Below are 21,417 nucleotides of genomic sequence, written 5' to 3' on the forward strand. Positions count from 1 at the left end.
TGTGGTGGATATGCATGCCAGAAACATGTTAAGGATTCAAGTAGACCTAGTGATCCAAAAATTTCTAGGAGTAGAAAAACTATAATTCTCAAATGGTTGGATATGTACCTGAGCCAAACAACCCACTTTTTAACTATCCTTAAAAATCACAGATACTTTTAGGAACAATCTCTCTCAGCATTTGTACATTTGCATTTTGGATGTTCAAAATTTGCTTTCAGATCCAAACTTAAGTTTTCACTCCCCCATTTTTCTCGTAAACTAAAAAGATATAAGCCATAACAAAATGAAAATTTTAGCTTTCAAGTATGGAAAAAAATTTGAAAATTATTTCACGCACCAAAAATGAACTCCAAGGTTTTATTATCCAAGTTTGGGAAATTCCACAAGTACAACCCCTAATAATAAGCTTGGTGGAATTTTATAGGAAAAGGACTTCTAACTGATCCTAACGTGCTTTAAATGAGGTGGATATGCATGTCAGGAACATGTTGAGGATGCAAGTGGAACTAGTGATCCAAAAATTTCAAGGAGTAGAAAAAATCAAATTCTCAAGTGGTTGGATATTTACCAAAGCCAGACAAAACACTTTTTACCTATCCTTAAAAATTCACAGATACATTTTGGAACTATCTCTCTCAGCATTTGTGCATTTCCATTTTGGATTTTCAAATTTGTTCTCTGATCCAAACATGAGTATTCACTCTCCCATTTTTCGCGTAAACAAAAAAGATATAAGGCCTAACAAAATGAAAATTTTAGAGTTCAAATATGCAAAAGAATTTGAAAATTATTTCACGCATTAAAAATGAACTCCAAGGTTTTGTTATCCTTGTTTGGGAAATTCCAGTACTACAACCCCTAATAATAAACTGTGTGGAATTTTATAGGAAAGGGACTTCTTACTGATCCTAACATGCTTTAATTGTGGTGGATATGCATGCCAGAAACATGTTGAGGATGCAAGTGGACCTAGTGATCCAAAAAATTCAAGGAGTAGAAAAAATCTAATACTCAAGTGGTTGGATATTTACTAGAGCCAAACAACCCACTTTTTCCCTATCCTTAAAAATCACAGATACTTTTTTGGAACTATCTCTCTCAGCATTTGTGATTTTCCATTTTGGAAGTTCAAAATTTGTTATCAGATCCAAACTTGAGTTCACACTCTCCCATTTTTCTCGTAAACAAAAAAGATATCAGGCAAAACAAAATGAAAATTTTAGAGTTCATGAATGCAAAAAAAATTGAAAATTATTTCATGCACTAAAAAAAAACTCAGAGGTTTTGTTATCCATGTTTGGGAAATTCCACTAGTACATCCCCTAATAATAAGCTTGGTGGAATTTTATAGGAAAGGGACTTATAACTGATCCTAACATTCTTTAATTGTGGTGGATTTGCTAGCCAGGAAAATGTTGAGGATGCAAGTGGACCTAGTGATCCAAAACTTTCAGGGAGTAGAAAAAAAAAATTCTCAAGTGGTTGGATATTTACCAAAGCGAAACAACCCACTTTTTGCCTATCCTTAAAAATCACAGATACTTTTTGGAACTATCTCTCTCAGCATTTGTGCATTTCCGTTTTGGATGTTCAAAATTTGTTTTCAGATCCAAACTTGAATTTTCACTCTCCCATTTTTCTCGAAAACAAAAAAGATAAAAGGCCTAACAAATTGAAAATTTTAGAGTTCATGTATGCAAAAAAATTTTGAAAATTATTTGACGGATTAAAAATGAACTCCAAGGTTTTGTTATCCATGTTTGGGAAATTCGACTAGTACAACCCCGTAATAAAATCCTTGGTGGAATTTTATAAGAAAGGGACTTCTAACTGGTCCTAACATGCTTTAAATGTGGTGGATATGCATGCCAGAAACATGTTGAGGATGCAAGTGGACCTAGTGCTCCAAAAATTTCAAGAAGTAGAAAAAATCAAATTCTCAAGTGGTTGGATATTTACCATAGCCAAACAACCCACTTTTTGCCTATCCTTAAAAATCACAAATACTTTTTGGAACTATCTCTCTCAGTATTTGTGCATTTTCATTTTGGATGTTCAAAATTGTTTTTCAGATCCAAACTTGGGTTTTCACTCCCTCATTTTTCTCGTAAACAAAAAAAATAAAAGGCATAACAAAATGAAAATTTTAGAATTCATGTATGCAAAAAAATTTGAAAATTATTTAACGCACTAAAAATAAACTCCAAGGTTTTGTTATCCATGTTTGGGAAATTCCACTAGTACAACCCCTAATGATAAGCTTGGTGGAATTTTATAGGAAAGGGACTTCTAACTGATCTTAACATGCTTCAAATGTGGTGGATATGCATGCCAGAAACATGTTAAGGATGCAAGGTGACCTAGTGATCCAAAAATTTCAAGGAGTAGAAAAAATCAAATTCTCAAGTGGTTGGATATTTACCAAAGCCAAACAACCCACTTTTTGCCTATCCTTCAAAAAAATCAGAGATACTTTTTGAAACTATCTCTCTCAGTATTTGTGCATTTCCATTTTGGATGTCCAAAATTTGTTTTCAGATCCAAACTTGAGTTTTTACTCTCCCATTTTTCTCGTAAAAAAAAATGATATATGGCATAACAAAATCAAAATTTTAGAGTTCATGTATGCAAAAAATTTTGAAAATTATTTCACGCACTAAAAATGAACTCCAATGTTTTGTTATCCATGTTTGGGAATTGCCACTAGTAGCAGCCTTAATAATAAGCTTGGTGGAATTTTATAGGAAAGGGATTTCTAACTGATCGTAACAATCTTTAAATGTGGTGGATATGTATGCCAGAAACATGTTGAGGATGCAAGTGGACCTAGTGATCCAAAAATTTCCAGTAGAAAAAATCAAATTCTCAAGTGGTTGGATATTTTCCAGAGCAGAACAACCCACTTTTTGCCAATCCTTAAAAATCATAGATACTTTTTGGAACTATCCCTCTCAGCATTTGAGCTTTTCCATTTTGGATGTTCAAAATTTGTTTTCAGATCCAAAGTTGAGTTTTTACTCTCCCAATTTTCTCGTAAAAAAATGATATAAGGCAAAAAAAAATGAAAATTTTAGAGTTCATGTATGCAAAAAAAATTGAAAATTATTTCACGCACTAAAAAGAACTCCAAGGTTTTGTTATCCATATTTGGGAAATTCAACTAGTACAACCCCATAATAAAATGCTTGGTGGAATTTTATAAGAAATGGACTTCTAACTGATCCTAACATGCTTTAAATGTGGTGGATATGCATGCCAGAAACATATTGAGGATGCAAGTGGACCTAGTGATCCAAAAATTTCAAGGAGTAGAACAAATCAAATTCTCAAGTGGTTGGATATTTACCATAGCCAAATAACCCACTTTTTGCCTATCCCTAAAAATCATAGATACTTTTTGGAACTATCTCTCTCAGCATTTGTGCATTTCCATTTCTAATGTTAAAAATTTGTTTTCTGATCTAAACTTGAGTTTTCATTCTCCCATTTTTTCTCGTAAACAAAAAAGATATAAGGCATAACAAAATGAAAATTTTAGAGTTCGTGTATGCAAAAAAATTTTGAAAATTATTTGACGCACTAAAAATGAACTCGAAGGTTTTGTTATCCATGTTTGGGAAATTCGACTAGTACAACCCCGTAATAAAATGCTTGGTGCAATTTTATAAGAAAGGGACTTCTAACTGGTCCTAACATGCTTTAAATGTGGTGGATATGCATGCCAGAAAAATGTTGAGGATGCAAGTGGACCTAGTGATCCAAAAATTTCCAGTAGAAAAAATCAAATTCTCAAGTGATTGGATATTTTCCAGAGCAGAACAACCCACTTTTTGCCAATCCTTAAAAATCATATATACTTTTTGGAACTATCTCTCTCAGCATTAGAGCTTTTCCATTTTGGATGTTCAAAATTTATTTTCAGATCCAAACTTTAGTTTTTACTCTCCCATTTTTTTCGTAAAAAAAAAGATATAAGGCAAAAAAAAAATGAAAATTTTAAAGTTCATGTATGCAAAAAAAATTGAAAATTATTTCACGCACTAAAAAGAACTCCAAGGTTTTGTTATCCATGTTTGGGAAATTCGACTAGTACAACCCCGTAATAAAATGCTTGGTGGAATTTTATAAGAAAGGGACTTCTAACTGATCCTAACATGCTTTAAATGTGGTGAATATGCATGCCAGAAACATATTGAGGATGCAAGTGGACCTAGTGATCCAAAAATTTCAAGGAGTAGAACAAATCAAATTCTCAAGTGGTTGGATATTTACCATAGCCAAATAACCCACTTTTTGCCTATCCTTAAAAATCACAGATACTTTTTGGAACTATCTCTCTCAGCATTTATGCATTTCCATTTCTAATGTTAAAAATTTGTTTTCTGATCTAAACTTGAGTTTTCATTCTCCCATTTTTCTCGTAAACAAAAAAGATATAAGGCATAAAAAAATGAAAATTTTAGAGTTCATGTATGCAAAAAAATTTTGAAAATTATTTGACGCACTAAAAATGAACTCCAAGGTTTTGTTATCCATGTTTGGGAAATTCGACTAGTACAACCCCGTAATAAAATGCTTGGTGGAATTTTATAAGAAAGGGACTTCTAACTTGTCCTAACATGCTTTAAATGTGGTGGATATGCATGCCAGAAACATGTTGAGGATGCAAGTGGACCTAGTGCTCCAAAAATTTCAAGAAGTAGAAAAAATCAAATTCTCAAGTGGTTGGATATTTACCATAGGCAAACAACCCACTTTTTGCCTATCCTTAAAAATCACAAATACTTTTTGGAACTATCTCTCTCAGTATTTGTGCATTTTCATTTTGGATGTTCAAAATTGTTTTTCAGATCCAAACTTGAGTTTTCACTCCCTCATTTTTCTCGTAAACAAAAAAAATAAAAGGCATAACAAAATGAAAATTTTAGAATTCATGTATGCAAAAAAATTTGAAAATTATTTCACGCACTAAAAATAAACTCCAAGGTTTTGTTATCCATGTTTGGGAAATTCCACTAGCACAACCCCTAATGATAAGCTTGGTGGAATTTTATAGGAAAGGGACTTCTAACTGATCTTAACATGCTTCAAATGTGGTGGATATGCATGCCAGAAACATGTGAAGGATGCAAGGTGACCTAGTGATCCAAAAATTTCAAGGAGTAGAAAAAATTAAATTCTCAAGTGGTTGGATATTTACCAAAGCCAAACAACCCACTTTTTGCCTATCCTTCAAAAAAATCAGAGATACTTTTTGGAACTATCTCTCTCAGCATTTGTGCATTTCCATTTTGGATGTCCAAAATTTGTTTTCAGATCCAAACTTGAGTTTTTATTCTCCCATTTTTCTCGTAAACAAAAAAGATATATGGCATAACAAAATCAAAATTTTAGAGTTCATGTATGCAAAAAATTTTGAAAATTATTTCACGCACTAGAAATGAACTCCAATGTTTTGTTATCCATGTTTGGGAAATGCCACTAGTAGCACCCCTAATAATAAGCTTGGTGGAATTTTATAGGAAAGGGACTTCTAACTGATCATAACAATCTTTAAATGTGGTGGATATGCATGCCAGAAACATGTTGAGGATGCAAGTGGACCTAGTGATCCAAAAATTTCCAGTAGAAAAAATCAAATTCTCAAGTGGTTGGATATTTTCCAGAGCAGAACAACCCACTTTTTGCCAATCCTTAAAAATCATAGATACTTTTTGGAACTATCTCTCTCAGCATTTGAGCTTTTCCATTTTGGATGTTCAAAATTTGTTTTCAGATTCAAACTTGAGTTTTTACTCTCCCATTTTTCTCGTAAAAAAAAAAAGATATAAGGCAAAAAAAAAATGAAAATTTTAGAGTTCATGTATGCAAAAAAAATTGAAAATTTTTTCACGCACTAAAAATGAAGTCCAAGGTTTTGTTATCCATGTTTGGGAAATTCCACTAGTAGCACCCCTAATAATAAGCTTGGTGGAATTTTATACGAAAGGGACTTCTAACTGATCGTAACATGCTTTAAATGAGGTGGATATGCATGATAGAAACATGTTGTGGATGCAAGTGGACCTAGAGATCCAAAAATTTCGAGTAGAAAAAATCAAATTCTTAATTTGTTGGATATTTTCCAGAGCCAAACAACCCACTTTTTGCCAAGACTTAAAAATCACAGATACTTTTTTGAACTATCTCTCTCAGTATTTGTGCATTTCTATTTTGGCTGTTCAAATTTGTTTTATGATCCAAACTTGAGTTTTCACTCTCAGCATTTGTGCATTTCCATTTTGGATGTTCAAATTTTGTTATCAGATCCAAACTTGACATTTTACTCTCCCATTTTTCTAGAAAACAAAAAAGATATAAGGCATAAAAAAATGAAAATTTTTGAGTTCATGTATGCTAAAAAAATTGAAAATTATTTCCCCCAATAAAAATGAAGTCCAAGGTTTTGTTATCCAAGTTTGGGAATTTCCACTAGTACAACCCCTAATAATAAGCTTGGTGGAATTTTATAGGAAAGAGACTTCTAACTGATCCTAACATGTTTTAAATGTGGTGGATATGCATGCTAGAAACATGTTGAGGATGCAAGTGGACCTAGTGATCAGAAAATTTCAAGGAGTATAAAAAATCAAATTCTCAAGTGGTTGGATATTTACCAGAGCAAAACAACCCACTTTTTGCCTATCCTTAAAAATCACAGATACTTTTTGGAACTATCTCTCTCAGAATTTGTGCATTTTAATTTTGGATGTTCAAAATTTGTTTTCAAATCCAAACTTGAGTATTCACTCTCCCTTTTTTCTCATATATAAAAAAGATATAAGGCATAACAAAATGAAAATTTTTGAGTTCATGTATGCAAAAAAATATGAAAATTATTTCACGCACTAAAAATGAACTCCAAGGTTTTATTATCCATGTTTGGGAAATTCCACTAGTACTACCCCTAATAATAATCTTGGTGGAATTTTATAGGAAGTGGACTTCAAATGGATCCTAACATGCTTTAAATGTGGTGGATATGCATGCCAGAAATATGTTGAGGATGCAAGTGGACCTAGTGCTCCAAAAATTTCAAGGAGTAGAAAAAATCAAATTCTCAAGTGGTTGGATATTTACCATAGCCAAACAACCCAATTTTTGCATATCCTTAAAAATCATAGATACTTTTTGGAACTATCTCTCTTAGTATTTGTGCATTCTCATTTTGGATGTTCAAAATTTTTTTTCCGATCCAAACTAGAGGTTTCACTCCCCCATTTTTCTCGTAAACAAAAAAAAAACAAAAGGAATAAAAAAATGAAAATTTTAGAGTTCATGTATGCAAAAAAATATAAAAATTATTTCACAAACTAAAAATAAACTCCAAGGTTTTGTTATCCAAGTTTGGGAAATTCCACAACCCCTAATAATAAGCTTGGTGGAATTTTATAGGAAAGGGACTTCTAACTGATCCAAACATGCTTTAAATGTGGTGGATTTGCATGCCAGAAACATGTTGAGGAGGCTAGTGGACCAAGTGATCCAAAAATTTCTAGGTGTAGAAAAAATCAAATTCTCAAGTTGTTGGATATTTACGAGAGACAAACATCCCACTTTTTGCCTATCCTTAAAAATCACAGATACTTTTTGGAACTATCTCTCTTAGCATTTGTGCATTTCCATTTTGGATGTTGAAAATTTGTTTTCAGATCCAAACTTGAGTTTTCACTCTCCCATTTTTCTCGGAAACAGAAAAGAAATAAGGCATAACAAAATGGAAATTTTAGAGTTCATATATGCAAAAAAGTTTGAAAATTATTTGACGCACTAAAAATGAACTCCAAGGTTTTGTTATCCATGTTTGGGAAATTCCAATAGTACAACCCCTAATAATAAGCTTGGTGGAATTTTATAGGAAAAAGACTTCTAACTGATCCTAACATGATTTAAATGTGGTGGATATGCATGCCTGAAACATGTTAAGGAAGCAAGTGGACCTAGTGATCCAAAAATTTCGAGTAGAAAAAATCAAATTCTCAAGTGGTTGGATATTTACCAGAAGCAAACAACCCACTTTTTGCCTATCCTTCAAAAAAATCACAGATACTTTTTGTAACTATCTATCTCAACATTTGTGCATTTCCATTTTGGATGTTCAAAATTTTTTTTCAGATCCAAACTTGAGTTTTCACTCTCCCATTTTTCTCGTAAACAAAAAAGTTATAAGGAATACATAAATGAAAATTTTAGAGTTCATGTATGCAAAAAAAATAGAAAATTTTTTTATGCACTAAAAATGAACTCCAATGTTTTGTTATGCAAGTTTGGGAAATTCCACTAGTACAACTCCTAGTAATAAGCTAGGTGGAATTTAATAGGAAAGGGACTTCTAACTGATCCTAACATGCTTTAAATGTGGTGGATATGCATGTGAGGAACATGTTGAGGATGCAAGTGGACCTAGTGATACAAAAATTTCAAGGACTAGAAAAAATCAAATTCTCAAGTGGTTGGATATTTACCAGAGCCAAATAACCCAGTTTTTGCCTATCCTTAAAAATCACAGATACTTTTTGGAACTATCTCTCTTAGCATTTGTGCATTTCCATTTTGGATGTTGAAAATTTGTTTTCAGATCCAAACTTGAGTTTTCACTCTCCCATTTTTCTCGGAAACAGAAAAGAAATAAGGCATAACAAAATGGAAATTTTAGAGTTCATATATGCAAAAAAGTTTGAAAATTATTTGACGCACTAAAAATGAACTCCAAGGTTTTGTTATCCATGTTTGGGAAATTCCAATAGTACAACCCCTAATAATAAGCTTGGTGGAATTTTATAGGAAAAGGACTTCTAACTGATCCTAACATGATTTAAATGTGGTGGATATGCATGCCTGAAACATGTTAAGGAAGCAAGTGGACCTAGTGATCCAAAAAATTCAAGGAGTAGAAAAAATCAAATTCTCAAGTGGTTGGATATTTACCAGAAGCAAACAACCCACTTTTTGCGTATCCTTCAAAAAAATCATAGATACTTTTTTTAACTATCTATCTCAACATTTGTGCATTTCCATTTTGGATGTTCAAATTTTTTTTTCAGATCCAAACTTGAGTTTTCACTCTCCCATTTTTCTCGTAAACAAAAAATTTATAAGGAATAAATAAATGAAAATTTTAGAGTTCATGTATGCAAAAAAAATAGAAAATTATTTCACGCACTAAAAATGAACTCCAAGGTTTTGTTATCCAAGTTTGGGAAATTCCACTAGTACAACCCCTAGTAATAAGCTAGGTGGAATTTAATAGGAAAGGGACTTCTAATTGATCCTAACATGCTTTAAATGTGGTGGATATGCATGTGAGGAACATGTTGAGGCTGCAAGTGGACCTAGTGATACAAAAATTTCAAGGACTAGAAAAAATCAAATTCTCAAGTGGTTGGATATTTACCAGAGCCAAATAACCCACTTTTTGCCTATCCTTAAAAATCACAGATATTTCTTGGAACTATCTCTCTCAGCATTTGTGCATTTCCATTTTGGGTGTTCAAAATTTGTTTTCAGATCCAAACATGAGTTTTCACTCTCCCATTTTTCTCGTAAAAAAAAAAGATATATGGAAAAACAAAATGAATATTTTAGAGTTCATGTATGCAAAAAAAATTAAAAATTATTTCACACATTAAAAATGTACTCCAAGGTTTTGTTGTACATGTATGTGAAATTCCACTAGTACAACCCCTAATAATAAGCTTGGTGGAATTTTATAGGAAATGGACTTCTAACTGATCCTAACATGCTTTAAATGTGGTGGATATGCATGCTAGAAACATGTTGGGGATGCAAGTGGACCTAGTGATCCAAAAAGTTCTAGGAGTAGAGAAAAAAAATTCTCTAGTGGTTGGATATTTACCAAAGCCAAACGACTCACTTTTTGCCTATCCTTAAAAATCATTGATACTTTTTGGAACTATCTCTCACAGTATACGTGCATTCCCATTTTTGGATGTTCAAAATTTTTTTTCAGATCCAAACTTCAGTTTTCACTCTCCCATTTTTCTCGTAAACAAAAAATAAATAAGGCATAACAAAATGAAAATTTTAGAATTCATGTATGCAAAAAAATTTGATAAATATTGCACACACTAAAAATGAACTCCTAGGTTTTGATATCCATGTTTGGGATATTCCACTAGTACAACTCCTAATAATAAGCTTGGGGGAATTTTACAGGAAAGGGACCTCTAACTGATCCCAACAAGCTTTCAATGTGGTGGATATGCATGCCAAGAAAATGTTGAGGATGCAAGTGGACCTAGTGATCCAAAAATTTCAAGGAGTAGAAAAAATCAAATTCTCAAGTGGTTGGATATTTACCAGAGCCAAACAACCCAATTTTTACATATCCTTAAAAATCACAGATACTTTTTGGAACTATCTCTCTTAGTATATGTGCATTTCCATTTTGGATGTTCAAATTTGTTCTCAGATCCAAACATGAGTTTTCACTCTCCCATTTTTCTCATAAACAAAAAAGATATAAGGCATAACAAAATGAAAATTTTAGAGTTCATGTAAGCTAAAAAATTTGAAAATTCTTTCACGCATTAAAAATGAACTCCAAGGCTTTGTTATCCATGTTTGGGAAATTCCTCTAGTACCACCCCTAATATTAAGCTTGGTGGAATTTTATAGGAAAGGGACTTCTAACTGATCCTAACATGCTTTAAATGTGGTGGATATGCATGCCAGAATTATGTTGAGGATGCAAGTGGACCTAGTGATCCAAAAAATTCAAGGAGTAAAAAAAATCTAATTCTCAAGCGGTTGGATATTTACCAGAGCCAAACAACCCACTTTTTGCCTATCCTTAAAAATCACATATACTTTTTGGAACTATCTCTCTCAGCATTTGTGCATTTCCATTTTGGATGTTCAAAATTTGTTTTCATATCCAAACTTGAGTTTTCACTCTCCCATTTTTCTCGTAAACAAAAATTTCAAGGAGCAGAAAAAATTAAATTCTCAAGTGGTTGGATATTTACCAGGACCAAACAACCCAGTTTTTGCCTATCCTTAAAAATCACAGATACTTTTTCGAACTATCTCTCTCAGCATTTGTGCATTTCCATTTTTGATCTCGAAAATTTGTTTTCAGATCCAAACTTGAGTTTTCACTCTCTGGTTATTCTTGTAAAAAAAAAAAGATATAAGACATAAATAAATGAAAATTTTAGAGTTCAAAAATACAAAAAAAATTTAAAATTATTTCACGCACTAAAAATGAACTCCAAGGTTTTTTATCCATGTTTGGGAAATTCTACTAGTACAACCCCTAATTATATGCTTGGTGGAATTTTGTAGGAAAGGGACTTCTAACTGATCCTAACATGCTTTAAATGTGGTGGATTTGCATGCTAGAAACATGTTGAGGATGCAAGTGGACCTAGTGATCCAAAAATTTCAAGGACTAGAAAAAATCAAATTCTCAAGTGGTTGGATATTTACCAGAGCCAAACAGCCCACTTTTTGAGTGTCCTTCAAAATCGCAGATACTTTTTGGAACATCTCACTCAGCATTTGGGCATTTCCATTTTGGATGTTCAAATTTTTTTTTTCATATCCAAACCTGAGTTTTCACTCTCCCATTTGTCTCGTAAACAAAAAAGATATAAGGCATAACAAAATGAAAATTTTAGAGTTCATATATGCACAAAATTTTGAAAATTGTTTGACGCACTAAAAATGAACTCCAAGGTTGTGTTAACCATGTTTGGGAAATTCCACTAGTACAACCCCTAATAATAAGCTTGGTGGAATTTTATAGGAAAGGGACTTCTAGCTGATCCTCACATGCTTTAAATGTGGTGGATGTGCCTGTCAGGAACAGGTTGAGGATGCAACTGAACCTAGTAATCCAAAAATTTCAAGGAGTAGGAAAAATCAAATTCTCAAGTGGTTGGATATTTACCACAGCCAAACAACCCACTTTTTGCGTATCCTTAAAAATCACAGATACTTTTTGGAACTATCTCTCTCAGCTTTTGTGCATTTCCATTTTGGATGTTGAAAATTTGTTATCAGATCCAAACATGAGTTTTAACTCTCCCATTTTTCTCGTAAACAAAAAAGATATATGTCATAACAAAATGAAAATTTTAGATTTCAAGTATCCACAAAAATTTGAAAATTATTTCATGCACTAAAAATGAACTCCAAGGTGTTTTTATCCATGTTTGGGAAATTCCACTAGTACGACCCCTAATTATATGCTTGGTGGAATTTTATAGGAAAGGGACTTCTAACTGATCCTAACATGCTTTAAATGTGGTGGATTTGCATGCCAGAAACATGTTGAGGATGCAAGTGGACCTAGTGATCCAAAAATTTCAAGGACTAGAAAAAATAAAATTCTCAAGTGGTTAGATATTTACCAGAGCCAAACAACCCACTTTTTTCCTATCCTTCAAAATCACAGATACTTTTTAGAACATCTCACTCAGCATTTGTGCATTTCAATTTTGGATGTTCAAATTTTTTTTTCAGATCCAAACTTGAGTTTTCACTCTCCCATTTGTCTCGTAAACAAAAAAGATATAAGGCATAACAAAATGAAAATTTTAGAGTTCAAATATGCACAAAAATTTAAAAATTATTTCACGCACTAAAAATGAACTCCAACGTTTTGTTAACCATGTTTGGGAAATTCCACTAGTACAACCCCTAATATTAAGCTTGGTGGAATTTTATAGGAAAGGGACTTCTAGCTGATCCTCAAATGCTTTAAATGTGGTGGATGTGCATGTCAGGAACATGTTGAGGATGCAAGTGGACCTAGTAATCCAAAAATTTCAAGGAGTACAAAAAATCAAATTCTCAAGCGGTTAGATATTTACCAGAGCCAAACAAACCACTTTTTGCGTATCCTTAAAAATCACAGATACTTTTTGGTGCTATCTCTCCCAGCTTTTGTGCATTTCCATTTTGGATGTTGAAAATTTGTTATCAGATCCAAACATGAGTTTTCACTCTCCCATTTTTCTCGTAAACAAAAAAGATATATGTCATAACAAAATGAAAATTTTTAGATTTCATGTATCCACAAAAATTTCAAAATTATTTCATGCACTAAAAATGAACTCCAAGGTTTTTTTATCCATGTTTGGGAAATTCCACTAGTACAACCCCTAATTATATGCTTGGTGGAATTTTATAGGAAAGGGACTTCTAACTGATCCTAACATGCTTTAAATGTGGTGGATTTGCATGCCAGAAACATGTTGAGGATGCAAGTGGACCTAGTGATCCAAAAATTTCGAGGACTAAAAAAAATCAAATTCACAAGTGGTTGGATATTTACCAGAGCCAAACAACCCACTTTTTGCCTATCCTTAAAAATCACAGATACCTTTTGGAACTATCTCTCTCAGCATTTGTGCATTTCTATTTTGGATGTTCAAATTTGTTCTCAGATCCAAACATGAGTTTTCACTCTCCCATTTTTCTCATAAAAAAAAAGGATATAAGGCATAACAAAATGAAAACTTTAGAGTTCATGTAAGCTAAAAAATTTGAAAATTGTTTCACGCATTAAAAATGAACTCCAAGGCTTTGTTATCCATGTTTGCGAAATTCCACTAGTACCACCCCTAATATTAAGCTTGGTGGATTTTTATCGGAAAGGGACTTCTAACTGATCCTAACATGCTTTAAATGTGGTGGATATGCATGCCAGAAACATGTTGAGGATGCAAGTGGACCTAGTGATCCAAAAATTTCAAGGAGTAGAAAAAATCTAATTCTCAAGTGGTTGGATATTTACCAGAGCCAAACAACCCACTTTTTGCCTATCCTTAAAAATCACAGATACTTTTTGGAACTATCTCTCTCAGCATTTGTGCATTTCCATTTTGGATGTTCAAAATTTGTTTTCAGATCCAAACTTGAGTTTTCACTCTCCCATTTTTCTCGTAAACAAAAAAGATATAAGGCATAAGAAAATGAAAATTTTAGAGTTCAAGTATGCAAAAAAATTAAAAAATTATTTGACGCACTAAAAATGAACTCCAAGGTTTTGTTATCCATGTTTTCGGAAATTCCACTAGTACAACCCCTAATAATAAGCTTGGAGAAATTTTATAGGAAAGGGACTTCTAATTGATTGTAACATGCTTTAAATGTGGTGGATATGCATGCCTGAAACATATTAAGGATGCAAGTGGACCTAGTGATCCAAAAAGTTCAAGGAGTAGAAAAAATCAAATTCTCTAGTGGTTGGATATTTACTAGAGCCAAACAACCCACTTTTTGCCTATCCTTAAAAATCACTGATACTTTTTGGAACTATCTCTCTCAGCATTTGTGCATTTCCATTTTGGATGTTCAAAATTAGATTTCAGATCCAAACTTGAGTTTTCACTCACCCTTTTTTCTAGAAAACAAAAAAGATATAAGGCATAAGAAAATGAAAATTTTAGAGTTCATGTATGCAAAATAATTTGAAAATTATTTCACGCACTAGAAATGAACTCCAAGTTTTTGTTATCCATGTTAGGAAAATTCCACTAGTACAACCCCTTAAAATAAGCTTGGTGAAATTTTATAGGAAAGAGACTTCAAACTGATAGTAACATGCTTTAAATGTGGTGGATCTGCATGCCAGGAACATGTTGAGGATGCAAGTGGACCTAGTGATCAATAAATTTGAAGGAGTAGAAAAAATCAAATTCTCAAGTGGTTGGGTATTTACCAGAGCCGAACAACCCACTTGTTGCCTAACCTTAAAAATCACAGATACTTTTTGGAACTATCTCTCTCAGCATTTGTGCATTACCATTTTGGATGTTCAAAATTTGTTTTCAAATCCAAACTTGAGTTTTCACTCTCCCATTTTTCTCGTAAACAAAAAAGTTATAAGGCATAACAAAATAAAAATTTTAGAGTGCATATATGAAAAAAAATTTGAAAATTATTTAACGCACTAAAAATGAACTCTAGGGTTTTGCTATCCATGTTTGGGAAATTCTACTAGGACAACCCCTAATAATAAGCTTAGTGGAATTTTATAGGAAAGGGACTTCTAACGGATCCTAACATGCTTTAAATGTGGTGGATATGCATGCCAGAAACATCTTGAGGATGCAAGTAGACCTAATGAACCAAAAATTTCAAGGAGTAGAAAAAATCAAATTCACAAGTGGTTAAAAATTTACCAGAGCCAAACAACCCACTTTTTGCCTATCCTTAAAAATCACAGATACTTTTTGGAACTATCTCTCTCAGCATTTGTGCATTTCCATTTTGGATGTTCAAAGTTTGTTTTCAGATCCAAACATGAGTTTTCACTCTCCCATTTTTATCGTAAACAAAAAAGATATAAGGCATAAAAAAATGATAATTTTAGAGTTCATGTATGCAAAAAAAATTTTAAATTATTTCACGCACTAAAAATTGACTCCAAGGGTTTTTTATCCATGTTTGGGAAATTCCACTAGTACAAACACTAATAATAAGCTTGGTGGATATGCATGCCACAAACATGGTGAGGATGCAAGAGGACTTGGTGATCCAAAAATTTCGAGTAGAAAAAATCAAATTCTCAAGTCGTTGGATATTTACCAGAACCAAACAACCCACTTTTTGCCGATCCTAAAAAATCACAAATACTTTTTGGACCTATCTCTCTCAGCATTTGTGCATTTCCATTTTGGATGTTCAAATTTTTTTTCAGATCCAAAATTGAGTTTTCACTCTCCCATTTTTTATGTAAACAAAAAAGATATAAGGCATAACAAAATGAAAATTTTAGACTTCATGTATGCAAAAAAATTTGACAATTATTTCATGCACGAAAAATGAACTCCAAGGTTTTGTTATCCATGTTTGGAAATTTTCACTAGTACAACCACTAATAATAAGCTTGGTGGAACTTTTTAGGAAACGAACTTCTATCTGATCCTAACATGCTTTAAATGTGGTGGATATGCATGCCAGAAACATGTTGAGGATACAAGTGGACCTAGTTATCTAAAAATTTCGAGTAGAAAAAATCAAATTCTCAAGTGGTTGGATATTTACCAGACACAAACAACCCATTTTTTGCCTATCCTTAAAAATCACAGATACTTTTCGGAACTATCTCTCTCAGCATTTGTACATTTCCATTTTTGGACGTGCAAAATTTTTTTTCAGATCCAAACTTGACTTTTCACTCTCCCATTTTTCTTGAAACAAAAAGGCATAAAAAAAAGAAAATTTTAGAGTTCATGTATGCAAAAAAATTTGAAAATTATTTTTTGCACTAAAAATGAACTCTAGGGTTTTGTTATCCATGTTTGGGAAATTCCACTAGTACAACCCCTAATAATAAGCTTGGTGGAATTTTATAGGAAATGGACTTCTAACTGATCCTAACATCCTTTAAATGTGGTTGATATGCATGCTAGAAACATGTTGAGGATGCAAGTGGACCTAGTGATCCAAAAATTTCATGGAGTTGACAAAATAAAATTCTCAAGTGGTTGGATATTTACCAGAGCCAAACAACCCACTTTTTGCCTATCCTTAAAAATCACAGATACTTTTTGGAACTATCTCTCTCAGCATTTGTTGATTTCCATTTTGGTTGTTCAAAATTTTTTTCAGATCCAAACTTGAGTTTGCACTCACCCTTTTTTCTCATAAACAAAGAAGATATAATGCATTAAAATTATTTCACGCACTAAAAATGAACTCCAAGGTTTTGTTATCCATGTTTGGGAAATTCCACTAGTACAACCCCCTAACAATAAGCTTGGTGAAATTTTATAGGAAAGGGACTACTAATTGATCCTAACATGCTTTAAATGTGGTGGATATGCATGCCAGAAACATGTTGAGGATGCATGTGGACTTAGTGATACAAAAATTTCAAGGAGTAGAAAAAATCAAATTCTCAAGTGGTTGGATATTTTCCAGAGCCAAACAACTCACTTTTTTGCTATCCTTAAAATCATAGATACTTTTTGGAACAATCCCTCTCACCATTTGTGCATTTCGATTTTGGATGTTGAAATTTGTTTTCAGATTCAAACTTTGGTTTTCACTCTCCCATTTTTCTCTTAATAAAAAAAGATATAAAGCATAACAAAAGGAAAATTTTAGAGTTCATGTACGCAAAAAAATTTGAAAATTATTTCACGCACTAAAAATGAACTCCAAGGTTTTGTTATGAATTTTTTGGAAATTACATTAGAACAACCACTAATAATAAGCTTGGTGGAATTTCGTAGGAAATGTTCTTCAAACTAATCCTAACATGCTTTAAATGTGGTGGATATGCATGCCAAAACTTGTTGAGGATGCAAGTGGACCTAGTGATCCAAAAATTTGAAAGAGTAGAAAAAGTAAAAGTTTGAAGTTGTTGCATTTTTACCAGAGCCAAACAACCCACTTTTTGCCTATCCTTAAGAATCACTGATACTTTTTGGAACTATCTCTCTCAGCATTTGTGCATTTCCATTTTTGATGTCCAAAATTTTTTTTCAGATCCAAACTTGAGTTTTCACTCTCCCATTTTTCTTGTAAACAAAAAAGATTTAAAACATAACAAAATGAAAATTTTAGAGTTAGTGTATGCAAAACTATTTGACAATTATTTCACGCACTAAAAAAGAACTCCAAGGTTTTGTTATCCATGTATGGGAAATTACACTAGTACAACCCCTAATAATAAGCTTGGGGGAATTTTAGAGGAAAGGGACTTCTAACTGATCCTAACATGCTTTAAATGTGGTGGATATGCATGCCAGAAACATGTTGAGGATGCAAGTGGACCTAGTGATCAAAAAATTTCTAGTAGAAAAAATTAAATTCTCAAGTGGTTGGATATTTACCAGAGCCAAACAACCCACTTTTTGCCTATCCTTAAAAATCATAGATAGTTTTCTGAACTATCTCTCTCAGCATTGGTGCTTTAGCATTTTTGGATGTTCAAAATTTTTTTTCAGATCCGAACTTCAGTTTCCACTCTCCTATTTTTCTCATGAACAAAAAAGATATAAGGCATAACAAAATCAAAATTTTAGAGTTCATGTATGCAAAAAAATTTGAAAATTATTTCATGCACTAAAAATGAACTCCAAGGTTTTGTTATCCATGTTTGGGAAATTCCACTAGTAGCACCCCTAATAATAATCTTGGTGGAATTTTATAGGAAAGAGACTTCTAACTGATCCTAACATGCTTTAAATGTGGTGGATATGCATGCCAGAAACATGTTGAGGATGCATGTGGACCTTGTGATCCAAAAATTTCTAGGAGAAAAAATCAAATTCTCAAGTGGTTGGATATTTACCAGAGCCAAACAACCCACTTTTTGCCTATCCGTAAAAATCACAGATGCTTTTTGGAACTATCTCTCTCAGCATTTGTGCATTTCCATTTTGGATGTTCAAAATTTGTTTTCAGATCCAAACTTCAGTTTCCACTCTCCTATTTTTCTCGTAAACAAAAGAGATATAAGGTATAACAAAATTAAAATTTTAGAGTTTATGTATGCAAAAAAAATTAAAAATTATTTCACGCACTAGAAATGAAGTCCAAGGTTTTGTTATCCATGTTTGGGAAATTCCACTAGTAGCACCCCTAATAATAAGCTTGCTGGAATTTTATAGGAAAGGGACTTCTAACTGAACTTAACATGTTTTAAAGGTGGTGGATATGCATGCCAGAAACATGTTGAGGATGCAAGTGGACCTAGTGGTCCAAAAATTTCTAGTAGAAAAAATCAAATTCTCAAGTGGTTGGATATTAACTAGAGCCAAACAACCCACTTTTTGCCTATCCTTAAAAATCACAGATGCTTTTTGGAATTATCTCTCTCAGCATTTGTGCATTTCCATTTTGGATGTTCAAAATTTATTTTTCAGATCCAAACTTGAGTTTTAACTCTCCCATTTTTCTCGTAAACAAAAAAGATATAAGGCATAACCATATGAAAATTTTAGAGTTCACGTGTCCAAAAAAGTTTGAAAATTATTTCACGCACTAAAAATGAACTTCAAGGTTTTGTTATCCATGTTTTGGAAATTCCACTAGTACAACCCTAATAATAAGCTTGGGGGAATTTTATAGGAAAGGGACTTCTAACTGATCCTAACATGCTTTAAATGTGGTGGATATGCATGCCAAAAACATGTTGCGGATGCATGTGGACCTAGTGATCCAAAAATTTAGAGAAGAAAAAATCAAATTCTCAAGTAGTTGGATATTTACTAGAGCCAAATAACCCACCTTTTGCATATCATTAAAAATCACAGATACTTTTTTGAACTATCTCTCTCAGCATTTTTGCATTTCCATTTTTGGATGTTCAAAATTTGGTTTCAGATCCAAACTTGAGTTTCCAATCTCCCATTTTTCTCGTAAACAAAAAAGATATAAGGCATAACCAAATGAAAATTTTAGAGTTCATGTATGCAAAAAAATTTGAAAATTATTTCACGCACTAAAAATGAACTCCAAGGTTTTGTTATCCTTGTTTAGGAAATTCCACTAGTACAATCCCTAATAATAAGCTTGGTAGAATTTTATATGCATGCCAGAAACATGCTGAGGATGCAAGTGGACCTAGTGATCAAAAATTTTAAAGAGTAGAAAAAATCAAATTTTCAAGTGGTTGGATATTTACCAGAGCCAAACAACCCACTTTTTTCCTATCCATAAAAATCACAGATACTTTTTGGAACTATCTCTCTCACCATTTGTGCATTTCCTTTTTGGATGTTCAAATTTTTTTTTCAAATCCAAACTGGAGTTTCCACTCTCCCCTTTTTCTCGTTAACAAAAAAGATTTAAGGCAAAACAAAACGAAAATTTTAGAGTGCATGTATGAAAAAAAAAATTGAAAATTATTTCACGCACTAAAAATTAACTCCAAGGTTTTTGTATCCATGTTTGGGAAATTCCACTTGTACAACCTCTAATAATAAGATTGGTGGAATTTTATAGGGAAGGGACTTCTAACTGATCCTAACATGTTTTAAATGTGGTGGATCTGCATGCTAGGATCATTTTGAGGATGCAAGTAGACCTAGTGATGAAAAAATTTCGAGTAGGAAAAATAAAATTCTCAAGTGGTTTGATATTTACATGACCCAAACAACCCACTTTTTGCCTATCCTTAAAAATCACAGATACGTTTTGGAACTATCGCTCTCAACATTTGTGCATTTCCATTTTGGATGTTTTAATTTTGTTTTCAGATCCAAACATGAGTTTTCACTCTTCCATTTTCTCGTAAACAAAAAAGATATAAGGCATAACCAAATGAAAATTTTAGAGTTCAAGTATGCAAAAAAATTTGAAAATTATATCACACACTAAAAATGAACTCTAAGGTTTTTTTATCCATGTTTGGGAAATTCCACTAGTACAACCCCTAATAATAAACTTGGTGGAATTTTATATGAAAGGGACTTCTAACTGATCCTAAAATGCTTTAAATATGGTGGATAAGCATGCCAGAAACATGATGAGGATTCAAGTGGACCTATTGATCCAAAAATTTCAAGGAGTAGAAAAAATAAAATTCTCAAGTGGCTGGATATTTACCAGAGCCAAACAACCCACTTTTATCCTAACCTTAAAAATCACAGATACTTTTTTATCTCTCTCAGCATTTGTGCATTTCCATGTTGGATGTTGAAAATTTGTTTTCAGATCCAAACTTGAGTTTTCACTCTCCCATTTTTCTCGTAAACAAAAAAGATTTAAGGGAAAAAAAAATGAAAATTTTAGAGTTCATGTATGCAAAAAAATTTGAAAATTATTTCACGCACTAAAAATGAACTCCAATGTTTTGTTATCCATGTTTGGAAATTCCACTAGTACGACGCGTAATAATAAGCTTGGTGGAATTTTATAGGAAACGGACTTCTAACTGATCTTAACATGCTTTGAATGTGGTGGATCTGCATGCCAGGAACATGTTGAGGAAGCAAGTGGACCTATCCTTAAAAATCATAGATACTTTTTGGAACTATCTCTCTCAGCATTTGTGCATTTCCATTTTGGATGTTCAAAATTTGTTTTCAGATCCAAACTTGAGTTTTCACTCTCCCATTTTCCCGTAAACAAAAAAGATAAAAGGAATAACCAAATTAAAATTTTAGAGTTCATGTATGCAAAAAAAATTGAAAATTATTTCACGCACTAAAAATTAACTTCAAGGCTTTGTTATCCATGTTTGGGAAATTCCAGTAGTAAAACCCCTAATAATAAGCTTGGTGGAATTTTATAGGAAAGGGACTTCTAACTGATCCTAACATGCTTTAAATGTGGTGGATATGCATGCCAGAAACATGATGAGGATTCAAGTGGACCTATTGATCCAAAAATTTCAAGGAGTAGAAAAAATAAAATTCTCAAGTGGTTGGATATTTACCAAAGCCA

This window comes from Aristolochia californica, unplaced genomic scaffold (genome assembly GCF_029961685.1).
Source record: "Aristolochia californica isolate CCGP_79_NKW_82.1479 unplaced genomic scaffold, dmAriCali1.0.hap1 SCAF_2, whole genome shotgun sequence".
NCBI classification, from domain to species: Eukaryota; Viridiplantae; Streptophyta; class Magnoliopsida; order Piperales; family Aristolochiaceae; genus Aristolochia; species Aristolochia californica.